Raw genomic sequence first — 23,362 nt, forward strand, 5'->3', positions numbered from 1 at the left:
AATTTCACAGAATTATTCCGTGTAGTTTTTACTTGAAGATATTTCGTTTTTCACCGTAGGACTCAAAGATCTCCGAATGTCCACTTACAGATTCTGCAAAAAGAGTGTTTCAAAACTGCTCAATCAAAAGAAAGGTTCTACTCTTTTAAAAGAATGCACAGATCAGAAAATAGTTTCTCCGAATGCTTCTGTGTAGTTTTTATTTGAAGATATATATTTTTCACTATAGGCCTCAAAGCTCTCCAAATGTCCACTTGCTGATTCTACAAAAGGAGTGTTTCAAAACTGCTCAATCAAAAGAAAAGTTCTACTTTCTGAGGTGATTGAACAGAATAGAAAGCAGTTGCACAGAATGCTTCTGTGCAGTTTTTATGGGAGGATATTTCGTTTTTCACTGTAGGCGTCAATGTTCTCCAAATGTTCACTTGCAGATTCTACAAAAGAGTGTTTCAAAACTGCTCAATCAAAAGTAAGGTTCAATTCTGTTAGTTGAATGTACAGATCAGAAAGGAATTTCACAGAATTCTTCCGTGTAGTTTTTAGGGGAAGATATTTCGTCTTTCACCATTGGCCTCAATGCTCTCCAAAGGTCCACTTGCATATTCTACACATAGAGTATTTCAAAACTGCTCAATCAAAAGTAATGTGAAACTCTGTTAGTTGAATGCACAGATCAGAAAGGAGTTTCACAGAATTCTTCCATGTAGTGTTTATGGGAAGATATTTCTTTTTTCACCTTAGGCCTCAAAGCCCTACAAATGTCCACTTGCAGATTCTACAAAAAGAGAGTTTCAAAACTGCTCAATCAAAAGAAAGTTCTACTCTGTTAGATGAATGCACACATCCGAAAGTGTCTTCATAGAATGCTTCTGTGTACTTTAAAGGGGAAGGTATTTCATTGTACACCATAGGCCTCAATATTCTTCAAATATTCCCTTGCAGATTCTTCAAAATAGTGTTTCAAAACAGCTCAATCAAAAGAAAGGTTCTACTCAATGAGATGAATGCAGAGATCAGAATGTAGTTTCACAGAATGCTTCTGTGTAGTTTTTCTGGGAAGATATTTCGTTTTTCACCGTAGGCCTCAAAGCCCTCCAAATGTCCACTTGCAGATTCTACAAATAGTGTGTTTCAAAACTGCTCAATCAAAAGTAAGATTCACCTCTGTTAGTTGAATGCACAGATCAGAAAGCAGTTTCACAGAATGCTTCCGTGTAGCTTTCAGGGGAAGATACTTCGTTTTTCACCGTAGGCCTCAATGTTCTCCAAATCTCCACTTGCACATTCTACAAATAAAGTGTTTCACAACTGCTCAAAGGTAAGGTTCAACTCTGTTAGTTGAATGCACAGATCAGAAGGAAGTTTCACAGAATTCTTCTGTGTATTTTTCATTTGAAGGTTTTCCTTTTTCCCAGATAGGTCTCAAAGCCCCCAAAATGTCCACCTGTAGTTTATACAGAAAGAGTGTTTCAAAACTACCGAATCAAAAGAAAGGTTCAACACTGTGAGATGAATGCAGAGAATAGAAAGTAATTTCACAGAATTATTCTGTGTAGTTTTACTTGAAGTTATTTCATGTCTCACCATAGGCCTCAGAGGTGTCAAAACGTCCACTTGCAGATTCTACAAGAAGAGTGTTTCAAAACTGCTCAATCAAAAGAAATGTTCTACTCTGTTAGTTGAATGCACAGATCAGAAAGGAGTTTCACAGAATGCTTCTGTGTAGTTTTTTTTGACGATCTTCCTATTTCCACGGTGGGCCTCTTAGCGCTCCACATGTCCACTTGCAGTTTCTACAGAAAGAGTGTTTCAAAACTCCTCAATCAAAAGAAAGAAGTTTCACAGAATGCTTCTGTGTAGTTTTTATTGAAGATATTCATTTTTGCACGATAGGCCACATAGCTCTCCAAATGTCCACTTGAAGTTCCTACAGACAGAGTGTTTCAAAACTCTTCAATGGAAAGTAAGGTTCAACTCTGTTAGTTGAATGCCAAGAACAGAAAGAAGTTTCAAAGAATGCTTCTGTGTAGTTTTTATTTGAAGATATTCCTTTTACCACAAGGGGCTTCTTAACACTCCAAATGTCCACTTGTAGTTTCCATAGAAGGAGTCCTTCAAAACTCCTCAATCAAAAGTAAGGTTCAACTCTGTTTGTTGAATGCACAGATCAGAAAGAAGTTTCACAGAGTTCTTCTGTGTAGTTTTTTTTGAAGATATTCCTTTTTCCACAAAGGGCTTCTTAGCACTCCAAATGTCCACTTGCAGTTTCTATAGAAGGAGGGTTTCAAAACTCCTCTATCAAAACTAAGGTTCAACTGCGTTAGTTGAATGCATAGATCAGAAAGTAGCTTCACAGAATGCTTCTCTGTAGATTTTATTTAAAGATATTCCTATTTCCACGATAAGCCTCCAAGCGCTCCAAATGTCCACTTGCAGTTTCTACAGAAAAAGTGTTTCAAAACTCCACAATCAAAAGTAACGTTCAACTCTGTTAGTTGAATGCATTGATCAGAAGGAAGTTTCACAGAATGCTTCTGTGTAGTTTTTATTTGTAGATATTCCTTTTTCCACAATGGGCTTCTTAGCACTCCAAATGTCCACTTGCACTTTCTATAGAAGGTGTGTTTCAAAACTCCTCAAACAAAAGTATGGTTCAACTCGGTTAGTAGAATGCATAGATCAGAAAGAAGATTCACAGAATGCTCTTTGTACTTTTTACTTGAAGATATTCCTTTGTCCACAATAGGCCTCATAGCGCTCCAAATGTCCACTCTCAGTTTCTACAGAAAGACTATTTCAAAACTCGTCAATCAAAAATATGGTTCAAATCTGTTTGTTGAATGTACAGATCAGAAAGGAGTTTCACAGAATGCTTCTGTGTAGTTTTTATTTGACGATCTTCCTATTTCCACGGTGGGCCTCTTAGCGCTCCATATGTCCACTTGCAGTTTCTACAGAAAGAGTGTTTCAAAACTCCTCAATCAAAAGAAAGGTTCAACTCTGTTAGTTGAATGCACAGACCAGAAAGAAGTTTCACAGAATGCTTCTGTGTAGTTTTTATTGAAGATATTCATTTTTGCACGATAGGCCACATAGCTCTCCAAATGTCCACTTGAAGTTCCTACAGACAGAGTGTTTCAAAACTCTTCAATGGAAAGTAAGGTTGAACTCTGTTATTTGAATGCCAAGAACAGAAAGAAGTTTCACAGAATGCTTCTGTGTAGTTTTTATTTGAAGATATTCCTTTTACCACAATGGGCTTCTTAGCACTCCAAATGTCCACTTGCAGTTTCCATAGAAGGAGTCCTTCAAAACTCCTCAATCAAAAGTAAGGTTCAACTCTGTTTGTTGAATGCACAGATCAGAAAGAAGATTCACAGAGTTCTTCTGTGTAGTTTTTTTTGAAGATATTCCTTTTTCCACAATGGGCTTCTTAGCACTCCAAATGTCCACTTGCAGTTTCTATAGAAGGAGGGTTTCAAAACTCCTCTATCAAAACTAAGGTTCAACTGCGTTAGTTGAATGCATAGATCAGAAAGTAGCTTCACAGAATGCTTCTCTGTAGATTTTATTTAAAGATATTCCTATTTCCACAATAAGCCTCCAAGCGCTCCAAATGTCCACTTGCAGTTTCTACAGAAAAAGTGTTTCAAAACTCCACAATCAAAAGTAACGTTCAACTCTGTTAGTTGAATGCATTGATCAGAAGGAAGTTTCACAGAATGCTTCTGTGTAGTTTTTATTTGTAGATATTCCTTTTTCCACAATGGGCTTCTTAGCACTCCAAATGTCCACTTGCACTTTCTATAGAAGGTGTGTTTCAAAACTCCTCAATCAAAAGTATGGTTCAACTCGGTTAGTAGAATGCATAGATCAGAAAGAAGATTCACAGAATGCTCTTTGTACTTTTTACTTGAAGATATTCCTTTGTCCACAATAGGCCTCATAGCGCTCCAAATGTCCACTCTCAGTTTCTACAGAAAGAGTATTTCAAAACTCGTCAATCAAAAATATGGTTCAAATCTGTTAGTTGAATGTACAGATCAGAAAGAAGTTTCACAGAATGTTTCTGTGTAGTTTTTATTTGAAGATATTAGTATTTGCACGATAGGCCTCTTAGCACTCCAAATATCTACTACCGGTTTCTAAAGAAAGAGTGTTTCCAAACTCCTCAATCAAAAGTAAGGTTCAACTACGTTAGTTGAATGCACAGACCAGAAAGAAATTACACAGAATGCTTCTGCGTTGTTTTGATTTGAAGATGTTCATTTTTCCACAATAGGCCACATTGCGCTCCAAAACTCCACTAGCCGTTCCTGTAGAAAGAGTGTTTCAAAACTCCTCAATGAAAAGTAAGACTCAACTCTGTTAGTTGAACGCACAGAGCAGAGAGAAGTTTCACAGAATGCTACTCTGTAGATTTTATTTGAAGATATCCCTATTTCCACGATAAGCCTCCTAGCGCTCCAAATATCCACTTGCAGTTTCTACAGAAAGAATGTTTCAAAACTCCTCAAACAAAAGTAGGTTCAACTCTGTTATTTGCATGCACAGATCAGAAAGAAGTTTCGCAGAATGCTTCTTTGTTGTTTTTATTTGAAGATATTCATTTTTCCACAATAGGCCCCACAGCGCTCGAAATGTCGACTAGCCTTTCCTACAGAAAGAGAGTTTCAAACTCCTCTATGAAAAGTAAGGTTCAACTCTGTAGTTGAATGCATAGATCACAAAGAAGTTCCACAGAATGCTTCTGTGTAGTTTTTATTTGAAGATAGTCCTTTTTCCACGATAGGCTTCTTAGCACTCCAACTGTCCACTTAGAGTTTCCACCGAAAGGGTGTTTCAAAACTCCTCAATCAAAAGTAACGTTCAGCTCTGTTCGTTGAATGCATTGATCAGAAGGAAATTTCACAGAATGCTTCTGTGTAGTTTTTATTTGAAGATATTCCTTTTTCCACAATGCGCTTCTTAGCACTCCAACTGTCCACTTGCAGTTTCTATAGAAGGAGTGTTTCAAAACTCCTCAATCAAAAGTAACGTTCAACTCTGTTAGTTGAATGCATTGATCAGAAAGAAGTTTCACAGAATGCTTCTGTGTAGTTTTTATTTGAAGATATTCCATTTTCCACAATGGGCTTCTTAGCACTCCAAGTGTCCACTTGCAGTTTCTATAGAAGGAGTGTTTCAAAACTCCTCAATCAAAAGTAACGTTCAACTCTGTTAGTTGAATGCATAGATCAGAAAGTAGTTTCACAGAATGATTCTCTGTACTTTTTCTTTGAAGATATTCCCTTTTCCACGATAAGCCGCATAGCTCTCCAATTGTCCACTTGGTGTTTCTACAGAAAGAGTGTTTCTAAACTCCTCAATCAAAAGTAAGTTTCAACTCTGTTAGTTGAATGCATCGTTCAGAAAGAATTTTCGCAGAATGCTTCTGTATACATTTGATTTGAAGTTATTGCTTTTTCCACGGTAGGCCTCAAAGCCCTCCAAATGTCCACATGCAGTTTAGACAAAAGGAGTGTTTCAAAACCACCAAATCAAAATAAATTTTCAACACTAAGAGATGAATGAAAGAAAAGAAAGAAATTTCACGGAATTATTCCGTGTAGTTTTTTCTAGAAGATATTTTTTTTTCACCGTAGGACTCAAAGATCTCCGAATGTCCACTTGCAGATTCTGCAAAAAGAGTGTTTCAAAACTGCTCAATCAAAAGAAAGGTTCTACTCTTTTAAAAGAATGCACAGATCAGAAAATAGTTTCCCCGAATGCTTCTGTGTAGTTTTTATTTGAAGATATATATTTTTCCACTGTAGGCCTCAAAGCTCTCCAAATGTCCACTTGCTGATTCTACAAAAGGAGTGTTTCAAAACTGCTCAATCAAAAGAAAGGTTCTACTTTCTGAGGTGATTGAACAGAATAGAAAGCAGTTGCACAGAATGCTTCTGTGCAGTTTTTATGGGAGGATATTTCGTTTTTCACTGTAGGCGTCAATGTTCTCCAAATGTTCACTTGCAGATTCTACAAAAAGAGTGTTTCAAAACTGCTCAATCAAAAGTAAGGTTCAATTCTGTTAGTTGAATGTACAGATCAGAAAGAAGTTTCACAGAATGCTTCCGTGTAGTTTTTAGGGGAAGATATTTCGTCTTTCACCATTGGCCTCAATGCTCTCCAAATGTCCACTTGCAGATTCTACACATAGAGTATTTCAAAACTGTTCAATCAAAAGTAATGTTAACTCTGTTAGTTAAATGCACAGATGAGAAAGGAGTTTCACAGAATTCTTCCGTGTAGTGTTTATTGGAATATATTTCTTTTTTCAACTTAGGCCTCAAAGCCCTCCAAATGTCCACTTGCAGATTCTACAAAAAGAGTGTTTCAAAACTGCTCAATCACAAGAAAGTTCTACTCTGTTAGATGAAGGCACACATCAGAAAGTAGCTTCATAGAATGCTTCTGTGTAGTTTGGGAAGGTATTTCGTTGTACACCATAGGCCTCAATATTCTTCAAATATTCCCTTGCAGATTCTTCAAAATAGTGTTTCAAAACAGCCCAATCAAATGAAAGGTTCAACTCAATGAGATGAATGGAGAGATCAGAATGTAGTTTCACAGAATGCTTCTGTGTAGTTTTTATTTGAAGATATATCTTTTTCGACGATAGGCCTAAATGTGCTCCAAATGTCCACTCCCAGATTCTACAAAAAGAGTGTTTTAAAACTGCTTCGTCAAAAGAAAGGTTCTACTTTGTGAGACGAATGAACAGAATGGAAAGAAGTTTCACAGAATGCTTCTGTGTAGTTTTTATTTGAAGATATATATTTTTCGACGATAGGCCTAAAGGTGCTCCAACTGTCCACTCCCAGATTTAACCAAAAGAGTGTTTTAAAACTGCTCCATCAAAAGAAAGGTTCTACTTTGTGAGACGAATGAACAGAATAGAAAGAAGTTTCACAGAATGCTTCTGTGTAGTTTTTATGGGAAGATACTTCGTTTTTCACCGTAGGCCTCAATGTTCTCCAAATGTCCACTTGCACATTCTACAAATAAAGGGTTTCACAACTGCTCAATCAAAGGTAAGGTTCAACTCTGTCAGTTGAATGCACAGATCAGAAGGAAGTTTCACAGAATTCTTCTATTTTTTTATTTGAAGATGTTCCTTTTTCCACAATAGGTCTCAAAGCCAACAAAATGTCCACCTGTAGTTTATACAGAAAGAGTGTTTCAAAACTACCGAATCAAAAGAAAGATTCAACACTGTGAGATGAATGCAGAGAATAGAAAGAAATTTCACAGAAGTATTCTGTGTAGTTTTTACTTGAAGTTATTTCATTTCTCAGCATAGGCCTCAGAGATCTCAAAACGTCCACTTGCAGATTCTACAAGAAGAGTGTTTCAAAACTGCTCAATCAAAAGAAAGCTTCTACTCTGTGAGTTGAATGCACAGATCAGAAAGGAGTTTCACAGAATGATTCTGTGTAGTTTTTATTGATGATATTCCTATTTCCACGATGGGCCTCTTAGCGCTCCAAATGTCCACTTGCAGTTTCTACAGAAAGAGTGTTTCAAAACTCCTCAATGAAAAGTAAGGTTCAACTGTGAAGTTGAATGCACAGATCAGAAAGGCGTTTCACAGAATGCTTCTGTGTAGTTTTTATTTGAAGAGACTCACTTTTGCCCGACAGGCCTCATAGCCCTCAAAATGTCCACTTGCAGTTCCTACAGAGAGAGTGGTTCAAAACTCTTCAATGAAAAGTAAGGTTCAATTCCGTTAGTTGAATGCCCAGAAGAGAAAGAAGTTTCACAGAATGCTTCTATGTAGTTTTTATTTGAGGTTATTCCTATTTCCACGATAGGCCTCTTAGCGCTCCAAATATCCACTTGCAATTTCTACAGAAAGAGTCTTTCAAAACTACTCTTTCAAAAGTAAGGTTCAACTCTGTCAGTTGTATGCATAGATGAGAAAGAAGTTTCATAGAATGCTTCTGTGTACTTTTTATTTGGAGATATTCATTTTTCCACGAGAGGCCTCTCAGTGCTCCAAATGTCCACCTGCACTTTCTACAGAAAGAGTGTTTCAAAACTCCTCAACCAAAGTAAGGTCCAACTCTGTTAGTTGAATGCACAGATCAGAAAGAAGTTTCACGGAATGCTTCTTTGTTTTGTTGATTTGACGATATACATTTTTCTACAATAAGCCACACAGCGCTCCAAATATCCACCACCCGTTCTTATAGAAAGACTGTTTCAAAACTCCTAAATGAAAAGTAAGGTTCAACTCTGCAAGTTGAATGCACAGAACAGAAAGAAGTTTCACAGAATGCTTCTGTGTAGTTTTTATTTGAAGAGGCTCATTTTTGCATGATAGGCCACATAGCGCTCAAATGTCCACTTGCAGTTCCTACAGACAGAGTGGTTCAAAACTCTTCAATGGAAAGTAATGTTCAACTCTGTTAGTTGAATGCCAAGAACAGAAAGAAGTTTCACAGAATGATTCTATGTAGTTTTTATTTGAAGAGACTCATTTTTGCACGATAGGCCACATAGCGCTCAAATATCCACTTTCAGTTCCTACAGACAGAGTGGTTCAAAACTCTTCAATGGAAAGTAAGGTTCAACTCTCTTAGTTGAATGCCCAGAACAGAAAGAAGTTTCACAGAATGCTTCTGTGTAGTTTTTATTTGAAGATATTCCTTTTTCCACGAGAGGCCTCTCAGTGCTCCAAATGTCCACCTGCACTTTCTACAGAAAGAGTGTTTCAAAACTCCTCAACCAAAGTAAGGTCCAACTCTGTTACTTGAATGCACAGAACAGAAAGAAGTTTCACAGAATGCTTCTCTGTAGTTTTTATTTGAAGAGGCTCATTTTTGCACGATAGGCCACATAGCGCTCAAATGTCCACTTGCAGTTCCTACAGACAGAGTGGTTCAAAACTCTTCAATGGAAAGTAAGGTTCAACTCTGTTAGTTGAATGCCAAGAACAGAAAGAAGTTTCACAGAATGATTCTATGTAGTTTTTATTTGAAGAGACTCATTTTTGCACGATAGGCCACATAGCGCTCAAATATCCACTTTCAGTTCCTACAGACAGAGTGGTTCAAAACTCTTCAATGGAAAGTAAGGTTCAACTCTGTTAGTTGAATGCCCAGATTAGAAAGAGGTTTCACAGAATGCTTCTGTGTAGTTTTTATTTGAAGATACTCATTTTTTCACGATAGGCCACATTGCGCTCCAAATGTCCACTTGCAGTTTCTACAGAAAGAGTGTTTCAAAACTCCTCCAGCAAAAGTAAGGTTCAACTCTGTTAGTTGAATGCATAGATCAGAAAGAAGTTTCACAGAATGCTTCTGTGTACTTTTTATTTGGAGATATTCATTTTTCCACGATAGGCCTCTTAGCGCTCCAAATGTCCACATGCAGTTTCTTCAAAAAGAGTCTTTTTAAACTCCTCAATCAAAAGTAAGGTTTAACACTCTTAGTTGAATGCACAGATCAGAAGGAAGTCTCACAGAATGCTTCTGTGTACTTTGTATTTGAAGATATTCCTTTTTCCACGATAGGCCTCTTAGCGCCGCAAATGTCCCCTTGCAGTTTCTTCAGTGTTTCAAAACTCCGCAATCAAAAGTAAGGTTCAACTCTGTTAGTTGAATGCACAGATCAGAAAGAAGTTTCACAGAATGCTTCTGTGTAGTTTTATTTGAAGATAATCCTATTTCCGCAAGACGCCTCTTAGCGCTCAAAGTGTCCCCTGGCAGTTTCTACAGAAAGAGTCTTTCAAACCTCCTCCAGCAAAAGTAAGTTTCAACTCTGTTAGTTGAATGCATAGATCAGAAAGAAGATTCACAGAATGCTTCTGTGTAGTTTTTACTTGAAGATATTCCTTTGTCCACGATAGGCCTCATAGTGCTCCAAGTGTCCACTTGCAGTTACTACAGAAAGAGTGTTTCAAAACTCGTAAGTCAAAAATATGGTTCAAATGCATTAGTTGAATGCACAGATCAGAAAGAAGTTTCACAGAATGTTTCTGTGTAGTTTTTATTTGAAGATATCCCTATTTCCACGATAGGCCTCTTAGCGCTCCAAATATCTACTTCCAGTTTCTAAAGAAAGAGTGTTTCCAAACTTCTCAATCAAAAGTAAGGTTCAACTTTGTTAGTTGAATGCACAGACCAGAAAGAAATTTCACAGAATGCTTCTGCGTTGTTTTGATTTGAAGATGTTCATTTTTCCACAATAGGCCACATTGCACTCCAAGTGTCCACTAGCCGTTCCTGTAGAAAGAGTGTTTCAAAAATCCTCAATGAAAAGAAAGACTCAACTCTGTTAGTTGAACGCACAGATCAGAAAGAAGTTTCACAGAATGCTTCCCTGTAGATTTTATTTGAAAATATTCCTGTTTCCACGATAGGCCTCCTAGCGCTCCAAATGTCCACTTGCAGTTTCTACAGAAAGAGTGTTTCAAAACTCCTCAATCAAAAGTAAAGTTCAACTCTGTTAGTTGAAGGCATAGATGAGAAAGAAGTTTCACAGAATGCTTCTGTGTAGTTTTTATTTGAAGATATTCCTCTTTCCACGATAGGCCTCTAAGCGCTCCAAATGTCCACTTGCAGTTTCTACAGAAAGAGGGTTTCAAAACTCCTCAATCAAAAGTAAGGTTCAACACTGTTTGTTGCATGCACAGATCAGAAAGAAGTTTCACAGAATGCTTCTGTGTGGTTTTTATTTTCAGATATTCCTTTTTCCACGATAGGCTTCTTAGCACTCCAACTGTCCACTTAGAGTTTCTACCGAAAGGGTGTTTCAAATCTCCTCAATCAAAAGTAAGGTTCAACTCTGTTTGTTGAATGCACAGATCAGAAAGTAGTTTCACAGAATGCTTCTGTGTAGTTTTTATTTGAAGATATTCCTTTTTCCACAGTGGGCTTGTTAGCACTCCAAATGTCCACTTGCAGTTTCTATAGAAGCAGTGTTTTAAAACTCTATCAAAAGTATGGTTCAACTCTGTTAGTTGAATGCATAGATCAGAAAGAAGATTCACAGAATGCTTCTGTGTAGCTTTTCCTTGAAGATATTCCTTTTTCCACAATGGGCTTCTTAGCACTCCCAATGTCCACTTGCAGTTTCTATAGAAGGAGTGTTTCAAAACTCCACAATCAAAAGTAACGTTCAACTCTGTTAGTTGAATGCATAGATCAGAAAGTAGTTTCACAGAATGATTCTCTGTACTTTTTCTTTGAAGATATTCCCTTTTCCACGATAAGCCGCATAGCTCTCCAATTGTCCACTTGGTGTTTCTACAGAAAGAGTGTTTCTAAACTCCTCAATCAAAAGTAAGTTTCAACTCTGTTAGTTGAATGCATCGTTCAGAAAGAATTTTCGCAGAATGCTTCTGTATACATTTGATTTGAAGTTATTGCTTTTTTCCACGGTAGGCCTCAAAGCCCTCCAAATGTCCACATGCAGTTTAGACAAAAGGAGTGTTTCAAAACCACCAAATCAAAATAAATTTTCAACACTAAGAGATGAATGAAAGAAAAGAAAGAAATTTCACAGAATTATTCCGTGTAGTTTTTTCTAGAAGATATTTTTTTTTCACCGTAGGACTCAAAGATCTCCGAATGTCCACTTGCAGATTCTGCAAAAAGAGTGTTTCAAAACTGCTCAATCAAAAGAAAGGTTCTACTCTTTTAAAAGAATGCACAGATCAGAAAATAGTTTCCCCGAATGCTTCTGTGTAGTTTTTATTTGAAGATATATATTTTTCCACTGTAGGCCTCAAAGCTCTCCAAATGTCCACTTGCTGATTCTACAAAAGGAGTGTTTCAAAACTGCTCAATCAAAAGAAAGGTTCTACTTTCTGAGGTGATTGAACAGAATAGAAAGCAGTTGCACAGAATGCTTCTGTGCAGTTTTTATGGGAGGATATTTCGTTTTTCACTGTAGGCGTCAATGTTCTCCAAATGTTCACTTGCAGATTCTACAAAAAGAGTGTTTCAAAACTGCTCAATCAAAAGTAAGGTTCAATTCTGTTAGTTGAATGTACAGATCAGAAAGAAGTTTCACAGAATGCTTCCGTGTAGATTTTAGGGGAAGATATTTCGTCTTTCACCATTGGCCTCAATGCTCTCCAAATGTCCACTTGCAGATTCTACACATAGAGTATTTCAAAACTGCTCAATCAAAAGTAATGTTAACTCTGTTAGTTGAATGCACAGATGAGAAAGGAGTTTCACAGAATTCTTCCGTGTAGTGTTTATTGGAATATATTTCTTTTTTCAACTTAGGCCTCAAAGCCCTCCAAATGTCCACTTGCAGATTCTACAAAAAGAGTGTTTCAAAACTGCTCAATCACAAGAAAGTTCTACTCTGTTAGATGAAGGCACACATCAGAAAGTAGCTTCATAGAATGCTTCTGTGTAGTTTGGGAAGGTATTTCGTTGTACACCATAGGCCTCAATATTCTTCAAATATTCCCTTGCAGATTCTTCAAAATAGTGTTTCAAAACAGCCCAATCAAATGAAAGTTTCAACTCAATGAGATGAATGGAGAGATCAGAATGTAGTTTCACAGAATGCTTCTGTGTAGTTTTTATTTGAAGATATATCTTTTTCGACGATAGGCCTAAATGTGCTCCAAATGTCCACTCCCAGATTCTACAAAAAGAGTGTTTTAAAACTGCTTCGTCAAAAGAAAGGTTCTACTTTGTGAGACGAATGAACAGAATGGAAAGAAGTTTCACAGAATGCTTCTGTGTAGTTTTTATTTGAAGATATATATTTTTCGACGATAGGCCTAAAGGTGCTCCAACTGTCCACTCCCAGATTTAACCAAAAGAGTGTTTTAAAACTGCTCCATCAAAAGAAAGGTTCTACTTTGTGAGACGAATGAACAGAATAGAAAGAAGTTTCACAGAATGCTTCTGTGTAGTTTTTATGGGAAGATACTTCGTTTTTCACCGTAGGCCTCAATGTTCTCCAAATGTCCACTTGCACATTCTACAAATAAAGGGTTTCACAACTGCTCAATCAAAAGTAAGGTTCAACTCTGTCAGTTGAATGCACAGATCAGAAGGAAGTTTCACAGAATTCTTCTATTTTTTTATTTGAAGATGTTCCTTTTTCCACAATAGGTCTCAAAGCCAACAAAATGTCCACCTGTAGTTTATACAGAAAGAGTGTTTCAAAACTACCCAATCAAAAGAAAGGTTCAACACTGTGAGATGAATGCAGAGAATAGAAAGAAATTTCACAGAAGTATTCTGTGTAGTTTTTACTTGAAGTTATTTCATTTCTCAGCACAGGCCTCAGAGATCTCAAAACGTCCACTTGCAGATTCTACAAGAAGAGTGTTTCAAAACTGCTCAATCAAAAGAAAGCTTCTACTCTGTTAGTTGAATGCACAGATCAGAAAGGAGTTTCACAGAATGATTCTGTGTAGTTTTTATTGATGATATTCCTATTTCCACGATGGGCCTCTTAGCGCTCCAAATGTCCACTTGCAGTTTCTACAGAAAGAGTGTTTCAAAACTCCTCAATGAAAAGTAAGGTTCAACTGTGAAGTTGAATGCACAGATCAGAAAGGCGTTTCACAGAATGCTTCTGTGTAGTTTTTATTTGAAGAGACTCACTTTTGCCCGACAGGCCTCATAGCCCTCAAAATGTCCACTTGCAGTTCCTACAGAGAGAGTGGTTCAAAACTCTTCAATGAAAAGTAAGGTTCAATTCCGTTAGTTGAATGCCCAGAAGAGAAAGAAGTTTCACAGAATGCTTCTATGTAGTTTTTATTTGAGGTTATTCCTGTTTCCACGATAGGCCTCTTAGCGCTCCAAATATCCACTTGCAATTTCTACAGAAAGAGTCTTTCAAAACTACTCTTTCAAAAGTAAGGTTCAACTCTGTCAGTTGAATGCATAGATGAGAAAGAAGTTTCATAGAATGCTTCTGTGTACTTTTTATTTGGAGATATTCCTTTTTCCACGAGAGGCCTCTCAGTGCTCCAAATGTCCACCTGCACTTTCTACAGAAAGAGTGTTTCAAAACTCCTCAACCAAAGTAAGGTCCAACTCTGTTAGTTGAATGCACAGATCAGAAAGAAGTTTCACGGAATGCTTCTTTGTTTTGTTGATTTGACGATATACATTTTTCTACAATAAGCCACACAGCGCTCCAAATATCCACTGACCCGTTCTTATAGAAAGACTGTTTCAAAACTCCTAAATGAAAAGTAAGGTTCAACTCTGCAAGTTGAATGCACAGAACAGAAAGAAGTTTCACAGAATGCTTCTGTGTAGTTTTTATTTGAAGAGGCTCATTTTTGCATGATAGGCCACATAGCGCTCAAATGTCCACTTGCAGTTCCTACAGACAGAGTGGTTCAAAACTCTTCAATGGAAAGTAATGTTCAACTCTGTTAGTTGAATGCCAAGAACAGAAAGAAGTTTCACAGAATGATTCTATGTAGTTTTTATTTGAAGAGACTCATTTTTGCACGATAGGCCACATAGCGCTCAAATATCCACTTTCAGTTCCTACAGACAGAGTGGTTCAAAACTCTTCAATGGAAAGTAAGGTTCAACTCTCTTAGTTGAATGCCCAGAACAGAAAGAAGTTTCACAGAATGCTTCTGTGTAGTTTTTATTTGAAGATATTCCTTTTTCCACGAGAGGCCTCTCAGTGCTCCAAATGTCCACCTGCACTTTCTACAGAAAGAGTGTTTCAAAACTCCTCAACCAAAGTAAGGTCCAACTCTGTTACTTGAATGCACAGAACAGAAAGAAGTTTCACAGAATGCTTCTCTGTAGTTTTTATTTGAAGAGGCTCATTTTTGCACGATAGGCCACATAGCGCTCAAATGTCCACTTGCAGTTCCTACAGACAGAGTGGTTCAAAACTCTTCAATGGAAAGTAAGGTTCAACTCTGTTAGTTGAATGCCAAGAACAGAAAGAAGTTTCACAGAATGATTCTATGTAGTTTTTATTTGAAGAGACTCATTTTTGCACGATAGGCCACATAGCGCTCAAATAAAACTCTTCAATGGAAAGTAAGGTTCAACTCTGTTAGTTGAATGCCCAGATTAGAAAGAGGTTTCACAGAATGCTTCTGTGTAGTTTTTATTTGAAGATACTCATTTTTTCACGATAGGCCACATTGCGCTCCAAATGTCCACTTGCAGTTTCTACAGAAAGAGTGTTTCAAAACTCCTCCAGCAAAAGTAAGGTTCAACTCTGTTAGTTGAATGCATAGATCAGAAAGAAGTTTCACAGAATGCTTCTGTGTACTTTTTATTTGGAGATATTCATTTTTCCACGATAGGCCTCTTAGCGCTCCAAATGTCCACATGCAGTTTCTTCAAAAAGAGTCTTTTTAAACTCCTCAATCAAAAGTAAGGTTTAACACTCTTAGTTGAATGCACAGATCAGAAGGAAGTCTCACAGAATGCTTCTGTGTACTTTGTATTTGAAGATATTCCTTTTTCCACGATAGGCCTCTTAGCGCCGCAAATGTCCCCTTGCAGTTTCTTCAGAGTGTTTCAAAACTCCGCAATCAAAAGTAAGGTTCAACTCTGTTAGTTGAATGCACAGATCAGAAAGAAGTTTCACAGAATGCTTCTGTGTAGTTTTATTTGAAGATAATCCTATTTCCGCAAGACGCCTCTTAGCGCTCAAAGTGTCCCCTGGCAGTTTCTACAGAAAGAGTCTTTCAAACCTCCTCCAGCAAAAGTAAGTTTCAACTCTGTTAGTTGAATGCATAGATCAGAAAGAAGATTCACAGAATGCTTCTGTGTAGTTTTTACTTGAAGATATTCCTTTGTCCACGATAGGCCTCATAGTGCTCCAAGTGTCCACTTGCAGTTACTACAGAAAGAGTGTTTCAAAACTCCTAAGTCAAAAATATGGTTCAAATGCATTAGTTGAATGCACAGATCAGAAAGAAGTTTCACAGAATGTTTCTGTGTAGTTTTTATTTGAAGATATCCCTATTTCCACGATAGGCCTCTTAGCGCTCCAAATATCTACTTCCAGTTTCTAAAGAAAGTTTCCAAACTTCTCAATCAAAAGTAAGGTTCAACTTTGTTAGTTGAATGCACAGACCAGAAAGAAATTTCACAGAATGCTTCTGCGTTGTTTTGATTTGAAGATGTTCATTTTTCCACAATAGGCCACATTGCACTCCAAGTGTCCACTAGCCGTTCCTGTAGAAAGAGTGTTTCAAAAATCCTCAATGAAAAGAAAGACTCAACTCTGTTAGTTGAACGCACAGATCAGAAAGAAGTTTCACAGAATGCTTCCCTGTAGATTTTATTTGAAAATATTCCTGTTTCCACGATAGGCCTCCTAGCGCTCCAAATGTCCACTTGCAGTTTCTACAGAAAGAGTGTTTCAAAACTCCTCAATCAAAAGTAAAGTTCAACTCTGTTAGTTGAAGGCATAGATGAGAAAGAAGTTTCACAGAATGCTTCTGTGTAGTTTTTATTTGAAGATATTCCTCTTTCCACGATAGGCCTCTAAGCGCTCCAAATGTCCACTTGCAGTTTCTACAGAAAGAGGGTTTCAAAACTCCTCAATCAAAAGTAAGGTTCAACACTGTTTGTTGCATGCACAGATCAGAAAGAAGTTTCACAGAATGCTTCTGTGTGGTTTTTATTTTCAGATATTCCTTTTTCCACGATAGGCTTCTTAGCACTCCAACTGTCCACTTAGAGTTTCTACCGAAAGGGTGTTTCAAATCTCCTCAATCAAAAGTAAGGTTCAACTCTGTTTGTTGAATGCACAGATCAGAAAGTAGTTTCACAGAATGCTTCTGTGTAGTTTTTATTTGAAGATATTCCTTTTTCCACAGTGGGCTTGTTAGCACTCCAAATGTCCACTTGCAGTTTCTATAGAAGCAGTGTTTTAAAACTCTATCAAAAGTATGGTTCAACTCTGTTAGTTGAATGCATAGATCAGAAAGAAGATTCACAGAATGCTTCTGTGTAGCTTTTCCTTGAAGATATTCCTTTTTCCACAATGGGCTTCTTAGCACTCCCAATGTCCACTTGCAGTTTCTATAGAAGGAGTGTTTCAAAACTCCACAATCAAAAGTAACGTTCAACTCTGTTAGTTGAATGCATAGATCAGAAAGTAGTTTCACAGAATGATTCTCTGTACTTTTTCTTTGAAGATATTCCCTTTTCCACGATAAGCCGCATAGCTCTCCAATTGTCCACTTGGTGTTTCTACAGAAAGAGTGTTTCTAAACTCCTCAATCAAAAGTAAGTTTCAACTCTGTTAGTTGAATGCATCGTTCAGAAAGAATTTTCGCAGAATGCTTCTGTATACATTTGATTTGAAGTTATTGCTTTTTTCCACGGTAGGCCTCAAAGCCCTCCAAATGTCCACATGCAGTTTAGACAAAAGGAGTGTTTCAAAACCACCAAATCAAAATAAATTTTCAACACTAAGAGATGAATGAAAGAAAAGAAAGAAATTTCACAGAATTATTCCGTGTAGTTTTTTCTAGAAGATATTTTTTTTTCACCGTAGGACTCAAAGATCTCCGAATGTCCACTTGCAGATTCTGCAAAAAGAGTGTTTCAAAACTGCTCAATCAAAAGAAAGGTTCTACTCTTTTAAAAGAATGCACAGATCAGAAAATAGTTTCCCCGAATGCTTCTGTGTAGTTTTTATTTGAAGATATATATTTTTCCACTGTAGGCCTCAAAGCTCTCCAAATGTCCACTTGCTGATTCTACAAAAGGAGTGTTTCAAAACTGCTCAATCAAAAGAAAGGTTCTACTTTCTGAGGTGATTGAACAGAATAGAAAGCAGTTGCACAGAATGCTTCTGTGCAGTTTTTATGGGAGGATATTTCGTTTTTCACTGTAGGCGTCAATGTTCTCCAAATGTTCACTTGCAGATTCTACAAAAAGAGTGTTTCAAAACTGCTCAATCAAAAGTAAGGTTCAATTCTGTTAGTTGAATGTACAGATCAGAAAGAAGTTTCACAGAATGCTTCCGTGTAGATTTTAGGGGAAGATATTTCGTCTTTCACCATTGGCCTCAATGCTCTCCAAATGTCCACTTGCAGATTCTACACATAGAGTATTTCAAAACTGCTCAATCAAAAGTAATGTTAACTCTGTTAGTTGAATGCACAGATGAGAAAGGAGTTTCACAGAATTCTTCCGTGTAGTGTTTATTGGAATATATTTCTTTTTTCAACTTAGGCCTCAAAGCCCTCCAAATGTCCACTTGCAGATTCTACAAAAAGAGTGTTTCAAAACTGCTCAATCACAAGAAAGTTCTACTCTGTTAGATGAAGGCACACATCAGAAAGTAGCTTCATAGAATGCTTCTGTGTAGTTTGGGAAGGTATTTCGTTGTACACCATAGGCCTCAATATTCTTCAAATATTCCCTTGCAGATTCTTCAAAATAGTGTTTCAAAACAGCCCAATCAAATGAAAGTTTCAACTCAATGAGATGAATGGAGAGATCAGAATGTAGTTTCACAGAATGCTTCTGTGTAGTTTTTATTTGAAGATATATCTTTTTCGACGATAGGCCTAAATGTGCTCCAAATGTCCACTCCCAGATTCTACAAAAAGAGTGTTTTAAAACTGCTTCGTCAAAAGAAAGGTTCTACTTTGTGAGACGAATGAACAGAATGGAAAGAAGTTTCACAGAATGCTTCTGTGTAGTTTTTATTTGAAGATATATATTTTTCGACGATAGGCCTAAAGGTGCTCCAACTGTCCACTCCCAGATTTAACCAAAAGAGTGTTTTAAAACTGCTCCATCAAAAGAAAGGTTCTACTTTGTGAGACGAATGAACAGAATAGAAAGAAGTTTCACAGAATGCTTCTGTGTAGTTTTTATGGGAAGATACTTCGTTTTTCACCGTAGGCCTCAATGTTCTCCAAATGTCCACTTGCACATTCTACAAATAAAGGGTTTCACAACTGCTCAATCAAAAGTAAGGTTCAACTCTGTCAGTTGAATGCACAGATCAGAAGGAAGTTTCACAGAATTCTTCTATTTTTTTATTTGAAGATGTTCCTTTTTCCACAATAGGTCTCAAAGCCAACAAAATGTCCACCTGTAGTTTATACAGAAAGAGTGTTTCAAAACTACCCAATCAAAAGAAAGGTTCAACACTGTGAGATGAATGCAGAGAATAGAAAGAAATTTCACAGAAGTATTCTGTGTAGTTTTTACTTGAAGTTATTTCATTTCTCAGCACAGGCCTCAGAGATCTCAAAACGTCCACTTGCAGATTCTACAAGAAGAGTGTTTCAAAACTGCTCAATCAAAAGAAAGCTTCTACTCTGTTAGTTGAATGCACAGATCAGAAAGGAGTTTCACAGAATGATTCTGTGTAGTTTTTATTGATGATATTCCTATTTCCACGATGGGCCTCTTAGCGCTCCAAATGTCCACTTGCAGTTTCTACAGAAAGAGTGTTTCAAAACTCCTCAATGAAAAGTAAGGTTCAACTGTGAAGTTGAATGCACAGATCAGAAAGGCGTTTCACAGAATGCTTCTGTGTAGTTTTTATTTGAAGAGACTCACTTTTGCCCGACAGGCCTCATAGCCCTCAAAATGTCCACTTGCAGTTCCTACAGAGAGAGTGGTTCAAAACTCTTCAATGAAAAGTAAGGTTCAATTCCGTTAGTTGAATGCCCAGAAGAGAAAGAAGTTTCACAGAATGCTTCTATGTAGTTTTTATTTGAGGTTATTCCTGTTTCCACGATAGGCCTCTTAGCGCTCCAAATATCCACTTGCAATTTCTACAGAAAGAGTCTTTCAAAACTACTCTTTCAAAAGTAAGGTTCAACTCTGTCAGTTGAATGCATAGATGAGAAAGAAGTTTCATAGAATGCTTCTGTGTACTTTTTATTTGGAGATATTCCTTTTTCCACGAGAGGCCTCTCAGTGCTCCAAATGTCCACCTGCACTTTCTACAGAAAGAGTGTTTCAAAACTCCTCAACCAAAGTAAGGTCCAACTCTGTTAGTTGAATGCACAGATCAGAAAGAAGTTTCACGGAATGCTTCTTTGTTTTGTTGATTTGACGATATACATTTTTCTACAATAAGCCACACAGCGCTCCAAATATCCACTACCCGTTCTTATAGAAAGACTGTTTCAAAACTCCTAAATGAAAAGTAAGGTTCAACTCTGCAAGTTGAATGCACAGAACAGAAAGAAGTTTCACAGAATGCTTCTGTGTAGTTTTTATTTGAAGAGGCTCATTTTTGCATGATAGGCCACATAGCGCTCAAATGTCCACTTGCAGTTCCTACAGACAGAGTGGTTCAAAACTCTTCAATGGAAAGTAATGTTCAACTCTGTTAGTTGAATGCCAAGAACAGAAAGAAGTTTCACAGAATGATTCTATGTAGTTTTTATTTGAAGAGACTCATTTTTGCACGATAGGCCACATAGCGCTCAAATATCCACTTTCAGTTCCTACAGACAGAGTGGTTCAAAACTCTTCAATGGAAAGTAAGGTTCAACTCTCTTAGTTGAATGCCCAGAACAGAAAGAAGTTTCACAGAATGCTTCTGTGTAGTTTTTATTTGAAGATATATATTTTTCGACGATAGGCCTAAAGGTGCTCCAACTGTCCAATCCCAGATTTAACCAAAAGAGTGTTTTAAAACTGCTCCATCAAAAGAAAGGTTCTACTTTGTGAGACGAATGAACAGAATAGAAAGAAGTTTCACAGAATGCTTCTGTGTAGTTTTTATGGGAAGATACTTCGTTTTTCACCGTAGGCCTCAATGTTCTCCAAATGTCCACTTGCACATTCTACAAATAAAGGGTTTCACAACTGCTCAATCAAAAGTAAGGTTCAACTCTGTCAGTTGAATGCACAGATCAGAAGGAAGTTTCACAGAATTCTTCTATTTTTTTATTTGAAGATGTTCCTTTTTCCACAATAGGTCTCAAAGCCAACAAAATGTCCACCTGTAGTTTATACAGAAAGAGTGTTTCAAAACTACCCAATCAAAAGAAAGGTTCAACACTGTGAGATGAATGCAGAGAATAGAAAGAAATTTCACAGAAGTATTCTGTGTAGTTTTTACTTGAAGTTATTTCATTTCTCAGCACAGGCCTCAGAGATCTCAAAACGTCCACTTGCAGATTCTACAAGAAGAGTGTTTCAAAACTGCTCAATCAAAAGAAAGCTTCTACTCTGTTAGTTGAATGCACAGATCAGAAAGGAGTTTCACAGAATGATTCTGTGTAGTTTTTATTGATGATATTCCTATTTCCACGATGGGCCTCTTAGCGCTCCAAATGTCCACTTGCAGTTTCTACAGAAAGAGTGTTTCAAAACTCCTCAATGAAAAGTAAGGTTCAACTGTGAAGTTGAATGCACAGATCAGAAAGGCGTTTCACAGAATGCTTCTGTGTAGTTTTTATTTGAAGAGACTCACTTTTGCCCGACAGGCCTCATAGCCCTCAAAATGTCCACTTGCAGTTCCTACAGAGAGAGTGGTTCAAAACTCTTCAATGAAAAGTAAGGTTCAATTCCGTTAGTTGAATGCCCAGAAGAGAAAGAAGTTTCACAGAATGCTTCTATGTAGTTTTTATTTGAGGTTATTCCTGTTTCCACGATAGGCCTCTTAGCGCTCCAAATATCCACTTGCAATTTCTACAGAAAGAGTCTTTCAAAACTACTCTTTCAAAAGTAAGGTTCAACTCTGTCAGTTGAATGCATAGATGAGAAAGAAGTTTCATAGAATGCTTCTGTGTACTTTTTATTTGGAGATATTCCTTTTTCCACGAGAGGCCTCTCAGTGCTCCAAATGTCCACCTGCACTTTCTACAGAAAGAGTGTTTCAAAACTCCTCAACCAAAGTAAGGTCCAACTCTGTTAGTTGAATGCACAGATCAGAAAGAAGTTTCACGGAATGCTTCTTTGTTTTGTTGATTTGACGATATACATTTTTCTACAATAAGCCACACAGCGCTCCAAATATCCACTACCCGTTCTTATAGAAAGACTGTTTCAAAACTCTTAAATGAAAAGTAAGGTTCAACTCTGCAAGTTGAATGCACAGAACAGAAAGAAGTTTCACAGAATGCTTCTGTGTAGTTTTTATTTGAAGAGGCTCATTTTTGCATGATAGGCCACATAGCGCTCAAATGTCCACTTGCAGTTCCTACAGACAGAGTGGTTCAAAACTCTTCAATGGAAAGTAATGTTCAACTCTGTTAGTTGAATGCCAAGAACAGAAAGAAGTTTCACAGAATGATTCTATGTAGTTTTTATTTGAAGAGACTCATTTTTGCACGATAGGCCACATAGCGCTCAAATATCCACTTTCAGTTCCTACAGACAGAGTGGTTCAAAACTCTTCAATGGAAAGTAAGGTTCAACTCTCTTAGTTGAATGCCCAGAACAGAAAGAAGTTTCACAGAATGCTTCTGTGTAGTTTTTATTTGAAGATATTCCTTTTTCCACGAGAGGCCTCTCAGTGCTCCAAATGTCCACCTGCACTTTCTACAGAAAGAGTGTTTCAAAACTCCTCAACCAAAGTAAGGTCCAACTCTGTTACTTGAATGCACAGAACAGAAAGAAGTTTCACAGAATGCTTCTCTGTAGTTTTTATTTGAAGAGGCTCATTTTTGCACGATAGGCCACATAGCGCTCAAATGTCCACTTGCAGTTCCTACAGACAGAGTGGTTCAAAACTCTTCAATGGAAAGTAAGGTTCAACTCTGTTAGTTGAATGCCAAGAACAGAAAGAAGTTTCACAGAATGATTCTATGTAGTTTTTATTTGAAGAGACTCATTTTTGCACGATAGGCCACATAGCGCTCAAATAAAACTCTTCAATGGAAAGTAAGGTTCAACTCTGTTAGTTGAATGCCCAGATTAGAAAGAGGTTTCACAGAATGCTTCTGTGTAGTTTTTATTTGAAGATACTCATTTTTTCACGATAGGCCACATTGCGCTCCAAATGTCCACTTGCAGTTTCTACAGAAAGAGTGTTTCAAAACTCCTCCAGCAAAAGTAAGGTTCAACTCTGTTAGTTGAATGCATAGATCAGAAAGAAGTTTCACAGAATGCTTCTGTGTACTTTTTATTTGGAGATATTCATTTTTCCACGATAGGCCTCTTAGCGCTCCAAATGTCCACATGCAGTTTCTTCAAAAAGAGTCTTTTTAAACTCCTCAATCAAAAGTAAGGTTTAACACTCTTAGTTGAATGCACAGATCAGAAGGAAGTCTCACAGAATGCTTCTGTGTACTTTGTATTTGAAGATATTCCTTTTTCCACGATAGGCCTCTTAGCGCCGCAAATGTCCCCTTGCAGTTTCTTCAGAGTGTTTCAAAACTCCGCAATCAAAAGTAAGGTTCAACTCTGTT

This window comes from Symphalangus syndactylus, chromosome 7 (assembly GCF_028878055.3).
Source record: "Symphalangus syndactylus isolate Jambi chromosome 7, NHGRI_mSymSyn1-v2.1_pri, whole genome shotgun sequence".
Classification (NCBI taxonomy): Eukaryota; Metazoa; Chordata; class Mammalia; order Primates; family Hylobatidae; genus Symphalangus; species Symphalangus syndactylus.